The 21,854-nt window shown below is 41.2% G+C and overlaps 1 long non-coding RNA gene across 1 annotated transcript; it reads right to left on the bottom strand.

The window, feature by feature from the left end:
- Window positions 1-437: 437 nt before the first annotated feature.
- LOC140257527 (uncharacterized) lies at window positions 438-20,543 on the bottom strand. Its single transcript, XR_011905045.1, has 6 exons — window positions 20,471-20,543; window positions 6,263-6,367; window positions 5,989-6,090; window positions 2,522-2,671; window positions 2,326-2,441; window positions 438-675 (listed from the first exon to the last, which is right to left on the bottom strand). It is a non-coding gene; the product is annotated as an uncharacterized lncRNA (long non-coding RNA).
- Window positions 20,544-21,854: the final 1,311 nt, after the last annotated feature.

Here is a 21,854-nt window from a genome sequence, read left to right as displayed (position 1 = left end):
AGTGAACTTAATGGTTTCCAGCTTTCAGGTTCTGTTCAGATGTCATTTATTTGCACCATTCCAATCCAGGTGTTTTCAAGTATTCAGAACCAAGAAGGAAAACAGCAAAGCATAGGAGCAAGGGAGACCTCTGTGAATGTGTCGCTCTTTGATGTGCTCCAAAAACACTTACATGACCAACAGGGCATTTAAATATTTTAGATACCTGAGAAGCAGTTCATCATTAATACCCATCAAGGAATCAGAGGGGATACTGGGTACAGACAGAACTGTCAGATAACATAAACATTAAATGCAGTGTAGCAGAAATTAAACTGTTCATTTTTAGTAAAAGCTGAATCTCCTGGAAAGGTTTTGTTAACATTTTTTTTTTTTTTTTTAAATTACCAGTAGGATGTTTAATCCAAAATGCAAAATTCAGAGCAATTATCTGGAAGTCACTGAAGAAACTCAAACATCCTGTCATACTGCGGACACGATGCCAGAATTCGTCAAAGATGAAGTTCCCTTTCAATGCTCACTTCATAAATCTTCAGGAAATATGAGCAGAGTGGAGAGCCCCATTGATCTAAAGGAGATTTGTACATCCAGGTAGCTCTATTAGAGGTTAGCAGCAACACTGACTCTGGGAGAAGTTCTCTTCTATTACAACTGGAGTGGTTCCATAATATGAAGCTGCTGGAGCACAGGGTTAGAATTATGACCGTTGATTTATTATCTTCTAACACAATCACCAAAACTTAAATCCTTCCAGATATTTGGCTTCCTAACCTTCAATGGAAGTCAGGCATTTACTTAACCCTGAAGGTTGAACAACAAAGCTGCCTTTATACTATCTCTTCCCCTCTTGTCCAGGAGTTTCCCAGCCTGTACAATGAGTCCAACAATGGCTGTGTCCTGCAGCTACAAAGATGGGAAGTTTGAGGCACAATGGGACAAACACTGATCCTCTACCCTCCCTGCTCTCCCTCCCACATACTAGGGGAAGTATCCAAGATATGCAGTGTACTTATTCAGGAAATGTAAAGATGATCCATATGAACTGACACTCTGTTAGTCATGAATGCGTTCTTTTATTAGAACAGCTTGAGAGAAACTAGGAGCATGTACTATGTCTTCCTAATGATTGATATACTGCTTGCAGTACGCTAGATTTTAAAGCAAAATTCCCTAAAGTTCTGTTGAAACGATGTTTTTAATATCTAAGAAAATGAAATATAAGAATAAAGTATTTTATTACAGAATTATTTATTTATTTATTACAGAATTAAATTCCCAGTTTCACAAAATTATTGCATCTCATTTTGTTTTCAGATTTTTGGAGCAGAAGAATTAGTTACACCAGATTTAGACCCTAGAATTTAAAAATTAAAGTGAAGAACTTACCAAGTCAGGGAAAAGAATGACAGTGGTTGAGTTTAAGTCAGCAAGGTCTCTGACAGGCCTCTTCTTGCTGTTATAGCTAGTGTTTTTGGCACAGATTTCAGTAAGCTCAAATGCAGATGCAAAAATGATGTGCCTGCATGCATATACAGACTACGTTTGCCCTGGCTGAAGCCAACTGAATGGCTCTAGTAGGGATGACTAAGAAAATTCATCTTGGTCTCATTTGTGAGTTTGAATGATCAGTGACTGCAACTCTACAACTGCTGCATAAATACGTTTGTTGGGTTTAGACCGCAGCAGTCTGAAACTTGATTCCTGAATTCACAGTAGATTAAAATACAGCAGAGGCACATAAATGCTACAACATACCAGATTCACGTGGAATAATTTTCAGCTTACCTTTTGCAGAAGGCTGCAGCAATGTCACATGAAAGAACAGTGCTATGACTTCACCGATGTGTGGCTGCCCCACACAGAAAGCACAGACAGACACCCTGCTAAATACTACAGCAGTCTAGCCAAGGCTTTATGCTATTCCTAACACCATTCCTATGCCCAGGTGCCCCACAGGGATGTTTATGCTCTTATGCTTCCCCACAGTACTTTGGGAAACGCACACACATGTACATTTAAACATACTTTAACTGTGGTGTTACCATGTCTGCATGCAGCTTCATGTGCTTACACACGAGTAGTAGATGCCATCGTATCTGAAGCTGGAACCTGCAGACCTGGCAAACTCTCCAGAAAATACTATTCCATAACTCATTCTTGACAATTCCACTATAGATCTACATTTGATCAACCATTAGTCAAGCCCACAACCTCATAGTCAGTCCCCAGAAGTGCAAGTTGAAAAGAAGGATTTAGCATTTTCCCAGAGCACTCATCCCATTATTTGCAACATGGGAAATCTTTTCATTCATATTTTGTACTTACAGTTTCTCCAGTCAGATCCTGGACGGACTATGAAAGCCATCACAATGTGAGATTTTGCACTGAGAAGATAACTTCCTTGGGCATATTTTGCACTGAGGAATTTCCAAGTGTTCTCTCTAAGAATAAAGAATACATATTTCCTTACAAGGCCTTTATAAATACTTTGCCATTCTTTTAGGCACACACATTCACTTACCTCCTTAAATTTCCTTGGAGACATTATTCAGAAAGCAGCAGGACAACATGCAGCCATGTTTTTCATATTCCTGTAAGTTGAACATCCATAGTCTGCTTCCAGAGTACTTGGTTCCAACGTGGCAGGTTTGGTTCACAGCCCAGTTCGACCCTGGCATAAGAATTTGACGTCACTGGGAATGCTGCCTCCCCATAGCATGGCTGAATGGCTCCCCCGGTTCAAAGCCAGATTCATATTTGTGTTTGACTACTTGCATTTATTTTCCTGACAGGTAGCCTTTTGCTGTAATTACAGTAGTAAAATTTTCTACATCCTTGATAACCATTTTGAATGTTCTGAGCACAGAACTGAAAGAGAGCTGCACAGAGCCAAGAAGAGCTTTAATGCTCTTCCCCCTCTTTAGTCTTCATTGTGACTGACATCCATTCAGCCACAGATGAGAAACAACACACGTAAAGTTACTGCATAGATCTCAGTACAGTGCAGTAAGGGTATATTGGTGAAAATGCTCCTGTGACTGAGATGTACAAAAATGCTCCAGAATCCCCACTTTTGTGAGGGACACTCTGTGACAGTGAAAGATACTGATGATTTTTATCTTGGTTTGCTAAGACCAAGCAGGCCAGCTGAACACACACCTAAGCCCACCTCTATTACTTGAGATTCTTTCCTCTCATTTTTCCCAGTATTTCCCCTCCATTCAGTGCTTAAAGCTGCCAAGTGGTGATGTTTCCACTACCCCCGTCAGAGGGCTATTCTGCTGATTAATTACATCTCAACACTAGAAGTTTTTCCCCTGATATCCACTCTAGAATTTCCATGCTGAATAACACCTTATTTTCACATTGCTGCCTTCTCCTCCTCCTCGCCTTTCTTTCCCGTTCCCAGCCTCTAAAGCTGCTCTGCCTCTCAGTGCCAACACAAAGCAGCCCCACAGCCAAAGTACAACCAACAGAGGATTCCCGGGAGGAGGGCAGCCCTCGGCTCTGGTGGATGAATCTCCCCACTCTGGTGCAGAGCAGCTGGCTGCTAATGCTGCACTGTATCCATAGCACAGAGCTGCATGTGGAGTGCTGGATCCTGGTCTGTCCCAGGCTGCGCCTCAGAGTTGGGGTGCCTTTGAAATCTGCCTCTGATCCTGCTTGTCAGGCTTCCCCTCCCAGACAGCAGAGCTGCTTCCATTTTCCCCCAGGGCATTACCTTACATTTGTCCCAGCTGACATTCCTTTCCTTATTTCTTTGGCATGTTTCTGATCTCAGTTCCCTTTCTATTATTTCGCTGCCCTCAGTGATATTTATAATGTCTGCAATTTAGTATCATCTGTGAATTTCATTAACCGGCTGTTTACTCTCCTCTTTCAGATCATTAACGAGGATGTTAAATAACACTGGCCCTAACGCTATTCCCTGCATTACATTAGTAGGAAACTTCTCTCCACTTGATGCATTGCCTTTTATTGTTCTGCTCTGTGCAGCTTCGAGCTGGATGTTCAATCCACAAGCAGCACTTTTGGAAGCTGATGCAAATTAATTCCTCAGGTAAGATTTTGTAAGTAAAGGTATCTGATGCTGCGCTGAAAGATGTCTCATCTAGCATTACAAATAACGGGAAGTTTATTTTTAAGGAAAAAAAAAACAAGTTTGGTGTTCTTGTTTTTTTCCCCAACAAGACGTGCTCTCTATAAGCCAGCAGGCTAACAGCACTGGAGGGACCAAAGCCATTTCAGTCTCTGTTACATTCTTGCTACCACCTTTCCCACTCAGCATTAATGCGGCTTTGTTTATCTACAGTCAGTGCCTTTCCTCACTTCTGCATTTGCAAAAAGACACTATTTAAAAAAGACAGATTTTTGCATGGTTGTGTTTGAAGCTAGGAGTCTCCCACGCTGCAATCAAGGGTAATGGCAACTACTCACAGGTGTACATATATCACATAAACAAGTGAAACATTGATTGTGAGGGGCGCACTGACAGTCCTCTATCCATAGCATAATCTTCTCAAGAGATATTTAATCAGATGATTATTTACATCTTAAAGACCAAGGAAAAGGAAAATGTTAACATCGAATTATGGGGAGGAATGATAAAGACGGTGCTACGCATGGAGGGCTCATCACAGAACTGATGAATAAAGGGTTTGCCTCAATATGCCTTAACATCAGTACTGCAATCTAAGCCAAATACCTCCAGTTTAAACTGACTCTGGGTAGGAGTAGGACAGCAAAGTGACATTTATTCTTCTCATACTGAAATGGAAGAAGGCTTGCAAAAGCCAGTGAGGTTTCTAGTGGTGTATAAAAACATGTGGACAGCTTATGGCACAAATTATAGTTACATCCTTTACACTAAGCCTTTCTTTCAGTAAGTACATGTTTTCTACTGTAGGAGCCAGCTTTGTTGCTTAGTGGTGCAGTTTAAAGGTCCTTGCATGAGGTCCTTGGGTTGTGAAGGCAGTCTACAAGCTGGGACTGTCAAGAATTACAGTAAAAAAGCATGATCCAATGTTACAGGTGAAATCCTTCCTCTAATTTCAGACATTTCAATGAAGAATACAGAACATCTGGAATTCTTCAGTTTGGGAACCACAGAAAGGGCAACAACATGGAAAGCAGAACAGGTCATTGTGCCGTCTGCTGGACTGGTTCAAATGCAAACCTCCATGTCACTTCCATCTGATACAGCTTCAACACTGGAATGAACTACAGACTGCAGAGACCTTTCTTCCATAAACTTACATTTTGGAACAGACCACCACTACTTTAAAGCCTGGGGAACTACGAAGTGCTTAAAGTGACTGGTGCATAACAGTTATTACCTCTATATTTATGATGATTGTTGTTGTTTTTGACAGCTTGTGCTGGGATGTAGGATGTGTCCATAGGATTTAGAACTCTACTTTCCATCACTGTGAACCCAGAGCTTTGGGTCACTATGGTCTGATTATCCCCAACACCAGACACTGCAGACAAAAACCTCAGCAGAAGTCTGTCACTTAAACTAGTAGCTCACCAAAGCTGCTGCTTTGCAGCTTGCCCACAGTCTGCATTCTGCACGCCCTTACTGCCCATTAGACTTCTAAATCAAATGCTGGAGTGGACTAGCTGGACGGGATTTACATAAAATCTCAATCAGATTCACAGCAGCACACCTTCTTCTTTGATAATTAGATTCAGTTTCGTTTTTGGTTTTCTGAAGCCTATAACCCATTTCTTTATGATATCTTAGCAATTTTCATTAGCAAGTGAATTTCTGTGCATCACTTTTAAAAAGCACCATCTGCACCAATAAAAATGTGCATCCATTCACCGAACAGTCAAAAAATCCAAGTGCATATTAATGCATCCGTACTCATTGAACTCCCAGGCACACCTAAATAACTATCGCTTGTCCCTGGTTTCTAATGCAATGTCCCACATAATGCTGATGGAAATGTAATAGGGGGGCACAAAGCTGGGTGAAAACCATACCTTAATAGTAGTTATCAGGGCTTCACTATCAAAATGAAAAGGAGACATCACACAGAGGTCTGGATCAGACAACATGCAGCGCTCTCATTAGTGACCTGAATGCTAAAATAAAAGTAAGGCTTTTATAACTTGTTGCACAGATCCAACCCAGAACAGACTAAGTGTCAAGCTACAGGAAGAGTACTGGATTAATTAAGAAAAGATCTGAAAGTGTTTTTTGGCTGTAAATAACGTTTAATGCCACACTCAGATGCATGAAAGCACCGATACTCACAACATAGGGTGAAGAAACCAAGTAATTCTTCCGCTCAACAGGGGGAAGGCTCCAGGTAGTCCCTATTCAGGGATCTTCTGTGATCCATATGGCAAACGTCTAGATCTGACGACAAATCAAAAAGACATAATCTAGCAGGTTAATTAACAATCTTTATGCCAGCAAAGGAAACAGGTATATTTATGCTGATACGATAACAGTTTGTAGTCACATAAAAGGCTGCAGAAAAGAGGAATGAATTCAAAGCTGGTCTAAGCCACACTGAACAAAGAAATAACAGGTTTAAGTTACAGAAGAGTCAGATCGGATCTTAAGAAAGAGTTGTTGTGTGGCAAAAAACAGTGAAACACAGGAGGACAAGATGTACAGCACGACCAGAGATGTACAGTATGTCCAGAGATGTACAGTATGCCCAGGAAAGCTTCCCCAGATAATGTTCTTAAACAAAAATGAGACGAGCATCTGCCAGGAGTGACACAGAAGCAGAAAGTTACACCACCCCAGGGCAGGAGGACGGCCTTGATGCTTCCTCAGAGTCCTTCAAGTTCTTGTGACTGAATTTAAAATCTCAGCTTTAACAGGTTGGACGGAGCCCTGGGCAGGCTGATCTGGTGGCTGGCAACCCTGCCCACAGTAGGAGGGTTGGAGCTCAATGAACTTTGAGGTCCCTTCCAACCTAAGCCATTCTTTGATTCTGCAATTTCCATACTTGCTGTCAAAGTCATCCTGACAGAAATTTCTCTTCCTTATCTCATATCAAGTTTGCAGGTAAACTATAAGCTTAGGCTGCTAGACATTCCTGTACCATCACCTTCAATTTCAGTCTGAGCTGATGAGGGGCTTTTTTCATTTATGAAGATGATGCAAGGCTGCACCTTTTCCAGTAACACAACCATACATTACTGCATTCTGTACAGCCTTTCTTGTACAGTGCTTCTTAGAGGAATGGAAGATTAATTCCCTACCACAGTAAAAAGTTCTCTGGTCATTTTTTAGACTTAGTTCAAGTAAAATTTGAAGTCTCCATGTGGTAAACTTCTTCATTTGATTCTCAGACTTCAGGGCACGCAGGCAATTTGATTCTCAACCTGCGGTCCAGAGGATTGATCCTTAAAGGCAAGGAATGATGGTTTAATCACACCAAAAGGATACAGCAATTAGAACTCAAACTAAATCTGGACTTGCAGCAAGTGCTGGTAGAGAAATCTGTGGGCTACTTGTTCTCTATCTAGCATGTTCTCTCATGTTATAAGGTATATTAAGAACAAAAGGCTGTAAGAAGGACAATGCAATGTTTATAATACTGAGACATCATACACATCTTTCATTTGGAAGGGTTCAAAAGCAGTTATTAGCTTGCATAGGAATCTTTTTTACTATGAAGTGAAACTGTAGCTACAGTGAAAACAGGCAATAAGGGTCTGCACAGAAACAAGACTGCAGAATATTTGATGGCAGGAAATGAAGTCTACCAAAATCTTTTGCCAAGACAACAGAAAGAGGAAAAGGAGGTTTGGATTAAAGATGGATGACCTCTATAGTCAAAACCAGAAGCAAGCATTTTCTCATTCAATCACCTTTTTAATTTAAACACAAAAGACAGACATTGAGTCCTTGCCCCTACAGCCTGCATGTTTTGAAACATGGGAAAACTCACTGGGGCTGAAGAGAAGACTGTTATACTCTGCTGATCTGCAGATGGGTGACTTTAAGAGCCAAGGTACAGAAGCCTTTGAATGGAGATACATTTAGCAGCTGCAGTTCTTGCACTACTGCCTGCATTTTTAGGTTGTACAGACTGGCAGAGAAAGGGTGTAAATGCCTTGCCACAATCTGAATCAGTTTTTCCAATGAAGATCCTGGGAGGGATCTGTCCTTGTTATCTACTAAAATGTTGACAATGTAAGAAAGAAAATCTGTTTTTATCATCGTCATTAACTTCAAGGAATATCCACTGCTAGCAAAAGGATAGTTTTGCTAAGAGGGAGCAGCTTAAGCCCAGCAACACTGCCCTGCCTAGGACTCCCACTCCTCCACCAATTTAGTTTTCAAAAGAGACATAGCACCGGGGCAAGAACTGATGGCAATGAATAACTCCAGGCATGCAACTGAGAACAAAACAAGGCTGATGAACATGCATGGGAAAACCTGATCTAAACTGTCATTATTAAACACCCCCAAAGCAGATAAGGTCCAGCTGTAGCTGTGAAGATGACATTCCTCCCTGGAGATGAGCCAGGCAGGGGGAGGCTGCATCTCACCACCACTGCCATGATGTTTGAGTTACTGCCAGCTATGAAGTACAGAATTCATCATCTGTCAGTGACCTCCAAGATCAGTCAAAGTTTTCATTGCTCAGAAAGGAAAATCATACTGAAAGTGAAACATCTGTTAGGAGAATAAGCTGCATTTTATGGTGTTTGCTATATGCAGATACATGCCTATAATCTCAGACCATGTTTGCTATAACACACTGACTCGCTGCCTCTCTTTACTGCACTGTTCTGATGCCTGAAGTCACCTTGACTGGAGCAAGTATTCATTTCTGTCAGTGGTGTTTTAAATGTTTGCACAGACAGAATTATCAAGGTGAGCACGAGTAGATTTGGGTACAGCTGCAGCAGCTCCTCACCCAGTAGTCCTTCCAGAGCTCAGCTCTGGGTGCATACCCAGCAGCCACCAAGTCACTCCTTACACATAGTCTGGAGCGTAAAGTCACAGTAGTATTCAAAAGGTTAAAGCAGAGTGAACTGTTAATTTTAATGCTTTCTCTAAGCTTCAGTTTTAATAAGCGAAAATGATGTTCTTATTTGCAGTAAAGTGGTGTTATAAAATTCTGTCTGTCAAGCTCATTTTAAAACCATGGAAATAAATGATCTGACAAAATCAGGCTATTAGACAAGTGAAGAAGAGTGATTTCCATAAAAGTAGAGGAGCTGTTCCTTAATTTCACACTTGGTAGTCTTTTGGGTCGACTAAATTTTTAAATAAGTGATAAAATTATATTAGTGCAATTGCATTTTTATAGATTTTTTTGGTCATTGTACTCTTTTTCAATTCCTTTATTTTAACTCAAACTATTCTGCTGAAAGGTTACCTCTCAACTTATGTTACCTCATAACAGGTTCTGCTCACACAACAGAACGGTAGGTTCATATATCCTCTATAAAAGTAACCAGAATGACCACGTTGAGCCCAAAGTACTCTAAAGTGGGAAGATCACCTTGTTGCTGTCACACACTGACCAAATTCTGGCCCCACACGCTGTGTTTGACCACCTGCAGAAACAGGTGTGCGGTATGCAACTGTAAGGCACTTTGGATTTACATCTGAATATTTTCCTTGGGAGCATACCACAGTTTCCATCAGCTATAGCATAGATGCTTTGCCATGATGGGTAAGTGTGGCAAGGATAGGATTTCAATAGAAACAAGCCACTGTTTGTGACACTTAGCCAAGGAAGATCAGGCAGGTACATTTCTGCACGTAATAGCAGGACCTCAAAACACATCACTCAGTGCTGGGAGATACCACACAACCCTTCTGGAGCTCATGCTCCTCAAACACTTTCCGGCCAACAGGAATGACAATGGCCCATGTTGGACTTTCTCTTTCACTGCTGAAATGACAGAAGTTTGCACAGCCACTGTCCAAGGGAGCATTTATACTGCCAATTATCCTAGCCCAGGCTGAGAAGAGCAAGGCAGTGGCAACTCCTCACCTGAACCCAGCAGTGCATTTTGAGAAAGGAGCTAGCTGCACAGGGGAATTCAGAAGCACTTCTAGCACCATAAACTCTACTATGGATTAATTTTTCCACCTCTGGAAATTTACAACAAGCTTTTTTCTGACAAATCAAATCACACTTTTAAAGATTAAAGCTAATTCTTCCCCGTCACAGATTTGAATAATGTTCTAATAATTATGTCGTAGTATGGAGGTCAGTATAAGGGGATTTTGACCTTTTATGAGGTCAATGACTCTTCAACTCATCTTACTCTCAGTTTCATTTGTTTGTTGAGAGAAGAGATCTAATACATTGATACACAGGTTGTGACATGCTGTTTGAACATTAGCTTACTATAATTGGTCACGTCATCATGCATCATATTAACAATATACACAAAAGTGCCCTGAAACAATTGTCTTATAGATCCATCACATATCATAAAGAAGCTTCTGGGACTGCTACTCAGCCACATCCAATTGTGATGCACATTCTACTTGAGTTCTGGATTTAAACATCACTGTCATCTTAATAGTAAGCGATAGATTAATAACTTCCTGCTGGCTTGCAAAACCTACATGCATGTAAAAGATGGCAATACAAATTTATTCCTACTGAGCATGCTCAAAATAGAAAGCCTGCAGAAAGGCAAAAACTACTTTGTGTGTATTTTTCAACCAAACAGCTTTCCATGTTCCCACATACAGCAGTTCTGTATCCCTGTCGATGCAGCTAATTGTACTGCAGTACATTGTTTCAAAAAGTAGAGTTTGAGGAATTTCTTCATCTTAGACACACATGTCCTTAGAATGCAGAATGAAAAAATGCACTATCACCTTGGATTTGTGTCATACAAATCACATTGAAAGCATTTTGTGTACAAATATTTTTATGTCCTCTTTCCACACATTTTCATGCATTTCAAGAGAATGCAAAATCAAGTTCACTCTACACACATCAACACAGCTATATTTCAGTCAATTTTCAGTGTGATTAAAACCCCCAGATTTGAGATTTTCAGCTAATAACTTCTTATTCCCCCCAACATTTTCCCAGCTATATGACAGTGAAAAACGCAGATGATTTAACTCCTGATGCAGTAGTCCAAACTGCTTTTAGTGCCCAAATGCCTTTATAGAGAGGCTAAGCGTAGAGGCAGGTGTTACAGTCAGAAATACTCCTGCCCATGGCTTGTGTAGTCCTGGGACATCACCAGTTTGACTCACACTCAACAAGAAAGTAAATATAATTATCTTGTCCTGTTGCTGTTACCTGGGAGAAGAGGCCAACCCCCATGTCACTACCACCTCCTTTCAGAGAGCAGTAGAGAGTGATAAGGTCTCCCCTGACCCTTGCCTATAAGACTTGCGTTTCAGACACTTCACATCTTTGTTGCCTTCTCTGAACAGACTCCAGTGACTTGAAGTCTTGCTTGCAGTGAAGGGCCCAAAACTGAACACAATATTCATGGTGCAGCATAACCAGAGCTGAGTACAAATAGATGATCACCTCCTGCTCCTGCTGGCTGCACTATTTCTGATGCAAGCCAGGATACTATTGGCCTACATAGCCACCTGGGCACACACAACTTTACAATGCCTAGCAAAGAGTAGGCTTTTGCAGCCTTGGTACCAACATGCACTTTGCTCAAATTGAAGTCAAGCCTATGTACTTGCAGATAAATCACAGCATTCAGAAATTCATCCTTGTTCACCTATTTGCTTGCCCACATCCGCAAGAAAATTATTTCCTATTCTCCAACCAGTCTACGTCAAGGAAATAAAGAATCCTAATTCTATAGATGGAACTTTCCATTCCTTAAGACAATGTTCTTAGCAGCAGCTGATTTTCAAGTAGTCAAGACATCAAGGCATATAGGAGAACTTCACCTCAACACTGAGGTGGTTCTTGATTTTATTCTCTCCACTGCACACACAGTGACGTGAAAGATCTGAGAACAAAACCAGATTCGGATATATATAGAAACAACAACTGCAGCCAAAGAAATTGCAGGAGATGGTTTTCAATGATAGCAATGCAACAGATTTCTTGAGACTGTGTCTTGGGTGAAACTGAATACACTTTCTTCTAAAATAGTCTATAGCCAGTTCTTCTTCCTTTTACATCTGTCTGTTCAGAAAAATAATGCCTGAATGTCCTGTGCACAGTAGATGACAAAGTACTTGGAAAACAAAGGGCATAGATGTTAGCCTTTTATATTAGATCACGGTGGTTGATCCAAATTTCACAGAAGTGACCAAATGAAGCTTTTTCAATTGCTCCCATAGATTTTATGAACCCAAAGGGTAAGATGCTCATTTTCCCCATTTAAGATTCACTGAGAACCTTCTAAGCCTACCAGAAGACTGTATTGGAAGGACTGATAGCTTCCTGGCTGGACTAGGGTATTTTTATTGACAAAGCATAAAATTAGCGAAAGAGTTATAATTGACACACATTTGCAATAAAAATTGAAGAATCCTCAGCAACAGTTCCCATAATGAAACTTAAAAATGGTGGAGATGTCATCTTGCAGGACCACCAGGCCACTCTTTAAAATTGATTTGTAATGAACATAAACTATTCCTAGACAGATTCTCTGGGTAATAACAAAGTTCTGATTGGTGTACTTGATGTAATCAAAACTATTTTTCAACAAAGAGGTGAATCCACATTAGATCTGACTATTAACACATGATTAACAGCCACGCCATCACGGGCTAAAAGTGTACAGTCTATTTGCTTTTCAGATGTAGACATCTTTTATATCAATCTCATATACAATCTTTTGGGAGATCTTTAACAAACAGAACTAGGTCCTGTCGAATTCCCCTGCCACATCATATGAACACAGAGCAGTGTAGCTGTTAATAAGGGTATTCATCATGAGACAGCCTATTTTTGGCATTGTATATGACAGTCTCAGTAACTTACAATAGTCCCTTGAATGTGAACTTATCATTTAATTACACTCAGAGACTGCTTTCCCATATCACCCTGCAAGTTAGTTAACCACACAGCAATTCTCCAGCTAATCCAAGTGTGATTGGATCAGCCTAAGGTGCGCTACATATCTTTCAATTCCTGGGAACCCCCTATGGAGCAGTCTGTTTATTTCCACCTTTGTTTTTTCTTGAATTTAAATATGCACTGTCAAACACTCCAAGATTTTTAAACAGATAAGTAAGTTGCCTAAAGAAGGAGGAAATTCAGTACATCACAAAATAGGCAACGTTAAGCCAAATGGACATGCAGAAGTCTCAGAAAATGCACCAATAATTTATTCATTTACATTTTGCAAAGGATATGGGATGAAAAAGGCTTTTTTTTTTTTTTTTTTTTTTTTACAGGAAGCTCATGTTAAAATGTATAATAATTTTTAGAGATACAGCACCCCCAAGTTCACCTAGATGTCTATTTCTTTGTTCCTGTGCTTGCATGCTTTATGCAGCATTGACAGCCACAGTGCACTACTGTGCTGCAGTTCAGTTTCACAGGGATATGAAGCAGCTGTATCCTGAGGGGCATGGTCAATCTGAAACGATGCCTGACTTCTATAGCATTTCGAATAGTCCCTATAAGTAGTTATTATTGTTCTCGTTACCCATAAAGACATCCTCAAAGGACATCAGTTCCTGTAAAAGGTTCTTACTCTTCTAGCAAGGACAGGGGAGAAAAAGAAGGTGTTGCCTCTTTTCTGCCATTCTGTATCTTAACTGCAGAAACTAACCCATTGCACGAGCCTTAAACCGACACAAGCAGGTGCCCCTATCACCTGTGAGCTTGGTCTGTACCAATAAAAGTCAGTATGTATTGCCTATGCAGTATGTATTACATTCCCTTAGAGAGGCATTAAAATGCCAGCTACATTTAAACAAGTGAATGTCTGGCCCCTAATAAAACCCACATAATTTAATACTAATGAGTCTACCAATTATGACCCAGTCTCTGAACTTCCTTTCTGGGAAAAATCATTGGGAAGGTAGTTCAGCGCCAACTCTAGCAATTACATTGCAGCTCCAGTGCAAAGAGCCCCAGCTCCACTTCTGGTCAGTGCATTTAACTGATTTGAGGGGCAGAGGTGATGGAGTGAGGCCTAACTGCCTGCTCACGACAATTAACAGAATCTAAGCAAACATGATGATCAGTCAACTGCTTTCACATCTTCTTCAGAACACACCAATGACATCTTTGGTAGCAAGGTGACTGCTCTGTAACTGGTAACTACTTCTGAACAACCTATAGAGCAGTTGCTGTGGCTCTATCAGGGATTCCCACTTAAAAAGTGCCACAAACGCCATATTCACCAGTTTTTTTTTTGCATTTCTATGGGAATCCTCCCAGAGATATGTCTAACGTGACTTCAACACTTACAGACATTAAGACAGAGGGCTTTTGGTCACCCTAGAGCTTCTTGTTGAGCCTGGATGAAGTTTTATTATTTTCTCTGTTCATGATAAAATTCAAGATTAGGTGGAGACAAGTTCTCTACCCCCCAGGCATGAAACCTTCACTCGGTGGCAACAGGACACACATAGCCAAGTGTGCAGAGCAGCTCAGTGTGGCACCTCTTGCAGTGATTTTCTTCCTGCTGTCTGCCTCAAGGTTGCTAGCTTAGGTCTCTCATCTTTGCTCATCTGCTGTAAGATTGCATCTATTCATCATCTATCCGGAGCTGAGTTCAGTGCTTAACATATGTGTAATTAATAGGCTCAGCTACAATAAAAAGCTCCATTTTGAGCTGCCTGTTGAACCACACAGACACTTGGGTTGGTAGAGAACAGACGCATCTGCCTTCTGCACGTGGACCTGCTGCAGTCCCGTGGCTGTGTTCAGCTGCTGTAGGAATGGATGGATGCCATAGCTTTGCCTGTCCCCGGCCCCGACCTCCATGCTTGGCCCCCGGGAGCCCTGCAAGGCCTTCAGGCAGGCAGCTAAGGGTAACGGTGGCATACCTTTAATTCATGGTGTACCTTTAATTTCTGTGACATGCTGAGATAATACAGTGAGGAGTTCTTTAGAAATGCTATAAATAGCTTAAATAAATAGATACTCTGTGGTGGGTCCTCAGCTCCGGAACTGACTCTTGCCAGAAATCCATCAGAGACTGAGTCTGGCAAGCTCTCGGAAGAGACGCGAGACACATCTTTTTGCATTCCAGCTCACTAAATGCAAGTGCCTGACCAGCTCTGTGAAAAGAACAAAATGCCTGGAACACACTGGCTCACTCCCTGTGCCAGCTCACAAGTTACCTGAAATCAGTTCACCACGTACTGCAAAGGGCAGCGATACCACAATGCCAGTGCCCTAGAAATTAGCTTTAATTATTGTATGTTTTTCTGCCCATGCGATGCTTTGAGGCAAAAAGCTCAATGCAAACATATATTATCTTTGCTGACTGTCTCCTTAAGAAGGTAGCTCTGGAAAGGTACGCATTTGATAATCAAACAACATGACCACCTCAAAATCACTGAAGGGCATTGGAGAAGTGACTGCTATTCCTGGCCTTGAAGTCAAACAACTGTCACAACTTTGTCTAAATTAACAATGCCAAAGGTTTCAAGGTATTTAATTACATAACAAGTAAATCATAGTAACACAGAGAGTAAGTGGAAATGCCTTGTGTTCAGAGTCAGACATCTTGTCTCGAAGTCGGCATCTGCAGCTCTCTTAACAGAGAAGCAAGATGAAGTCAAATTTAGTGAGGTTGCCTTACTTCTTTTTATAGCAGTTGCCTTCAAGTCCACAAACTCCACCCCATGAATGTGCTGTCACTCCGCCACATCACCTATTTTGCCCTTTAAGCAAATTGTTCTGTATTTATTTTTGGACACCAAAGGCACTAACATTCACTGGGTTGAAGTTTTCACAGTGCAACTATTCACACACCTCCTGCCAGGACGTTCAGTCCTGGGACATTCAGCGGGTAGTTTAACATACGTATACATTATTTATTGCAAGAAAAAGATATTATTACTATTATTATTGTTGTTTTGTGACAGCATTTGTTTAAACAAAAAGGCAGAGCTCTACCTCCTTGGTTGTTACCATTCTCTCACCTTTTGTCTTTCTAACCATGCTGCGAGTCTGTCAAGAAAAAGCTTGGAAATAAATTTAACGTAGTAATTATTACCAATAAGTCACCCTGGCATTTGTGTAGGAAGACACCCCCCTCCCTGTGTGCTTCTACCACGGTGGTAAACTTATTTCAAAAATTCTGATGAAACGCTTTGTAAATTTTGTTATTCTGTGATGATAATAAATCATTATAGCCTTAAACACTTCTCTAGCTTGGAGCCTCAGTCACAAATTATCTTGTCATTCTGACCAAAACATTCTCCAAAAAAGCTTGACAAGTGCTAAAACCCAGAACATGAAACCATGTGTTGTTGTGAAAGCAAGATTCAGAAATGTCAATTAATTAGATTAAGAGGCTACTTTTAGCTTTACTTGTGTTGCCAAATAACCCTTAAAATATGCATAGCAGTGGAAGTCTACCTCAGCAATACAGTACTTCTGTGCAAAATAAAGACAATGGATCTGGCTAATAGAGGGAATTATTGTATTTGTCATTCAGACAAGGAGAATGATCTAGAAGCAAATGTCTTGCTTCCCTTTCCACTGTATGGATTCACAAGCAAGATAAATTCTGCCATTTACGGGTTTAGGCACAATTTTTTTTTTCCCCTTGAAATCTGATTCAGATTAGAAAATAAAAGTCAAATCACTATTATACATCTCCATAAGTAAAATGGATTTCTAATGTCACTCTGCGTAGTTGTCTTTTTCCCTCCCATAAACTATCATCCTTTATTTGCATTTTGAAGTTCACTTTAGGAAAAAAAATAAAATAAAAAATGTGGTGCAATTAAATACATTTTTATTCAACTTTTTCCTCATAGCTACCCCTAAAATTTTTATCTTTAAATAATCCATATCTTCAATTTTATTTACACTATAAACTGTTCCTATATTTTAATGGTATGTTTGCTTTAAAAGGGGTTGTTGGTTTTAATAGCCCGGTTATTATCTTTGTAAACTAACATTCCACATTCCTCCTAACTAAATCCTAGCAAATCGTCTGTGCTCGCGTTTGGAACATACATTCCACCACTGAAAATAAAATTTAAGCCAAATAAATGTTCTGTTCAAATTAATATACATAAAACGAATAGCTAAACGTAGATCAACTCTGATGGATTTAACAGTGGGTTTGTTAATGGCAGGAGGGTCACGATATGTAACACACCCAAGAGAATGGAACTAAATTAATTTAATTTCCTGTAACACCTATTATTTTCTGCTACAATTTGTAATAATAGATCATTGTCTCCCTTAAAAAACAAACAAATAACTAATGGCCTGCTTGGGTTTTAATAAGACACCTGTAAGAATTTATGGAGGCACATCACCAGTAGAATGCATCAGCATAAAAAAGTTCAGCTTGACATACACGTAAGTATGGACATGGTTTCCATTTGAGTTAGTTTTGGTGCTAGGATATGGTTATATTTAGGGTTAGGGGTAGATTTAGGATTAAAGTTACAGTTAGGACAAGCTTAGGGTGACAGCTACAATAGGATTTCTATTGGGGTTACAGTTCGGCTGAGTGGGGGTTAAGGTGAGGATAAGTAGGTACGTGAAATAGGAAGGGCCACAGGTATGGCAGAGCCACAGCTGAAGGACATCTAGAGCTTCAGGTTCTGCCCCAGGACACAACTGGGCACATCACACCAGAGCCTTCCATAAGGCTCAGGAAGAGCAATTTGGAAGAAATTAGCATCTCATTTCCATTTTTCATTGAAACACATCAAAAACTTTTCCCATCTTTGCCCTACCAGCCTCTCCTTTGCTCCCTACAGCAAAGGACTGTATCTCTGGCAAAGCCATTATTTTTCAAACGGATGCTTGTCAGCACAGCACAACATTCAATGTTACAGTATGCAGTCTCCCACATGTATATGGTGGCACTAGTCCTTGAGTAATAACCAGTATTTGAATGACACTTTGTAGCTCAAATAATGTTTTTACCTTTTACTGCAATTTTAATTCCTAGAGTTTATTAAAAATAAGTCTTTCAACAGATTCACCTTCTGCCATTCTGGCCTGCTATCAGCCATGTTACAAGCAACAGTTTCTAGCAGTGAATCAATCCTGTTCTCTCCCTAGCAGAGCTTGCACAGACCTGCTGCATGCTCCATTGGAAGTGTATATTATCTGCTTTACTGAAGGGGGAAGGACACAAGAAGCAAAGACAGAATATTTAAGGACTTAAAAACCTACACAGAGAAAAAAGAAACAAAAAAACACTAAAGACCAAAAAAGTCCTAAATTTTAAACACACTACAAACTATTAAGTTCTCTGGTCAAGGTCTGCTACATGAAAAACATTCTAAGTGCACTAAAATGTGTATGAGAAGCAGAAGGAAGTTTTTTGTTACAGTAGGAGCCTTGAGACAGACATAACACCTGGAAGGTATTGTCCACTGGGGATCAAGGCAAAAAACACATGGCCTTGGAGACACCTGTGGGTCTCTGCTCCATGGGCACATACCCTGTGGACATTCTGAAGAACCCAGGACCTTTTGGCTGCCCTGTTTTGGCACTTAAATGCCTGTATTTGGAAGCTGAGCAGTGAAGACTTGATTAAAGTAAAATTTGTTAACAGGGCCCAAATGTTAACATAGTTTATTTATTCCTATGAGTCTCCGAAACACTTTATTACTGATACGTGGATTGTGCCGTTATAATAGGCTTCTCTGAGGAGTAACTAGGACTCCAGCTGTACTGCAGGATCCATCGTGCTACATAATTACAGAGTTAAAAGGTGCTGTCTGTTATCTATGCAACATGTGCTGGTCTGAGAAACCTGAAGCCTGCATTGAAAGGCTGGGAGGGCTCCTGCTGTAAGGGGAAAGGAGTGAAGTGTCCCTGACTCCTGTTGGGAGTGACTTGGCTGCATGGCTGATGTGGGGAAGAGGAAAGCTGGGCAGCAGGAGCTGTGCCTGCAGCTGGTACCTGGCTATGGGAGCACTGCTACACCTGTTTTGCAGGGGCAAGGCACTGTGCCACCAATGCCTGTAGAAGAGGGTTAGACAAGGCAATAGTGATGCTGACCATGTTCATCTCTCCCTTTGCCACAAGAGAGAAGGCCAGCCCTGCTTTCATGCAGCATGGGAAACTCCTGGTGATAGGAACTGTTGGCAGAAAAAGCCTGAAAGTTGTGTCAAATGGTTAAAATGGAAATGGTTGGCAGCAGTATCCTAATGTCCAACCTAAACCTCCCCAGGCACAAATTGAGACCTCTTGTCCTTTTGCTGTTACCGGGGAGAAGAGGACAACCCTCACGCCACCACCACCTCCTTCCAGGGGGTTGCAGAGAGCAGTAAGGTATCCCCTGAGCCTCTCCTATATAACATATGTTTCAGACCCCTAACAACTTTGTTGCCTTTCTCTGAACGTGCTCCAGTTCCTTGCTTGCAGCAAGTGGCCCAAAACTGAACACAGCACTTTGGGTGCAGCCTCACCAGAGCTGAGTACAGAGAGCAGGAGCAGAGAAGATCACTTTCCAGCTCCTGCTGGGAACACTGTTTCTGATACAAGTCTGGATGCTGCTGGCCTTTATGACCACCTGGGCACAATGCTGACCAACAACACACCACCTCCCTGCCTTTGGTAGGTGCATAGAATGTTTGATAAGCAGCCATTTTATAGCAACTCTTTTTTGTTTTGAAACATAGCTGAAGTCTGTTATCAGGCCCCTTCTAAGCCCTCTTGTTTCTAGACTAAACAAATCCGATTCTTTTAACTTTTCCTCATAAGTCACATTTGAAAAACCCCTAATCATTCTTGTTGCTCTCCTCTGGATTCCCTCCAATTTGCCTCCATCTTTGTTAATGTCACCAACTTCAGCCAAAGTTTTGCAGCTCGGAGAATTGTTGCTTGCTGCAGAGCCACCTGACACCCTGACCTTTAGCTCAGCAATGAGAAATAGCACACAAGCTTCCTTAAAGGAAATAGTATTACACATATATTGTCATGTACACTCAGCATCATGCCACCTGCTTGCCACATCGACAGGCTGGTTGGTCTGATCAGCAACAAAGCCATAAACAACAAGAAAAGCTCCTTTTTTCTTTTTGAGCGGTTGTATAGATAGTCTTGTTGTATAGCTTAAAAATACAAGAAAGCACAGCTGAGCTGTTGTAAAATTCTATTTAAAGCTCATTTTTTTTCTCTCCACAGCCCCAAAATAAGCAAAGCAATTTCAAGAAAACAGAACAGCCCAACAGAAAACTGTGAAAAGGCCACATACTGTTAAATTGACGTTAGCCAAACTTACACAGGAGCGAGTAAAAAGTCTATGATTTTTACTTTTTCTTAAAGAGACTATTGCCTTTATCTCAAGCTAATCATTGTTAACATGAATGTATTAGGTTTGCAAGTTAAACTACTTTCATGCAACAGCTCACAGGACTTACCTTTTTCTCCACAACCTTGTAGTCCAGCACACAGCACCTCCTCCAGGAACAGCCAGAGGAAAACCCAGGGCCACGACACTGCCCACCACCTGCATAGGAGCTAGTAGGACTCTTCCAGCCTTCTCCTATTGGCCACCATCACATACACCAGCTGGGCAGTGTTGGGTTCTGAAAGCCAACAGCTGAGTGAGCTGAAGGCAGAACAGTCTCTTTGGGCTCTGCCCCAGCTGTGTGTGGGGAATTCCAGCCTCCCAGCTTTGGAAGGAAAACATGCTGGGAACGTGGGAGCAGCCTGGGACACCTGAAGGGCTTCAGGGCCAGGCATGGATGAGGGAAAGCTCTGGCTCAGAGCAGTGCAGAACAGCTGTTCCAGCTGCTCTACAGTGTTTCATTCATAGGTACTTGGTTATGCTGCTGTGTGCCTGACCAGCTTCACAAATCCCCCCTGTGATTGCCAGATGCTTGCTGACCCTGTTGTTTGCAAGGCAGCCTGAGTGCCCAGCTTTCCCCTGACTGGGAGAGCAGAGAGGTTGCAGGATGGGAATTTTCATGGTCTGGGGCTGCATGTCCCCAGCATGTCAGTGGCCTTTACCATCCCTCTCAGAACAACTACTTTTGAAGAGAGGTTTGCAGGGAAGCCCAGCAAACAGCCTGCTACAAGGATTGTGGAGGAGGAAAGCACGTTTGCAGAGCATGCTGCTTACCAAGGGAGGAGTGCACTGAGCATGAGCTGTGTCCAGTAGAAGAGGGGTTAAAGTAGCTTTCTGAGTACAGGAACAAGGGAAGAGGGAGTATCACATGTGTCAGAAGGTTTCTATGGGATCAGAACTGTTTATAATATAATGTGCCTGCACCTGTGGGTTGGTGTGGATTTGCCTGCTGTTCAGCGCTTCCTGAGAAGATGCTAATATACCATAGCTGATGAAACTGCTGTTTTGATCTCTCCCTCCTTGGAATCCCTTCTAGTGCCTTTAATAAAAGCCCTATTAATGAAGTACAAGTGGGTGCTTTGTGCTTCTCCAGTACCTAATTTATATTTTTAACATTACATACTCAATTACATGCCCCAAATTTGATTGTGCTCTACTCCCCTTTCCTTTTTCCCTTTTTCTTTTCCCCCTTTCCTCCTTCAGACTTACATACACTCTATCACATATTTCCTTTCATCTTTTGTCTTTTGAGTTTTCTCCCCCTCTGCCCAAATCTTACATTGAATGTAAGAGGCTTACTGAAGCAATTTCATTCAAATTACTGATGGTAAATAGTCAGGGGGCAATGGTTTCATTAAAATACTTACAATATTTAAAAAAAAAATAAAATAATAGTTTTAAAAGCATTCACAAAATCTGGCCCAATGGAGAAGGTGTTACGTCCACCACCCAGA

This window comes from Excalfactoria chinensis, chromosome 11 (assembly GCF_039878825.1).
Source record: "Excalfactoria chinensis isolate bCotChi1 chromosome 11, bCotChi1.hap2, whole genome shotgun sequence".
Lineage (NCBI taxonomy): Eukaryota > Metazoa > Chordata > Aves > Galliformes > Phasianidae > Excalfactoria > Excalfactoria chinensis.
This window is presented reverse-complemented; position numbering and strand designations above follow the sequence as displayed.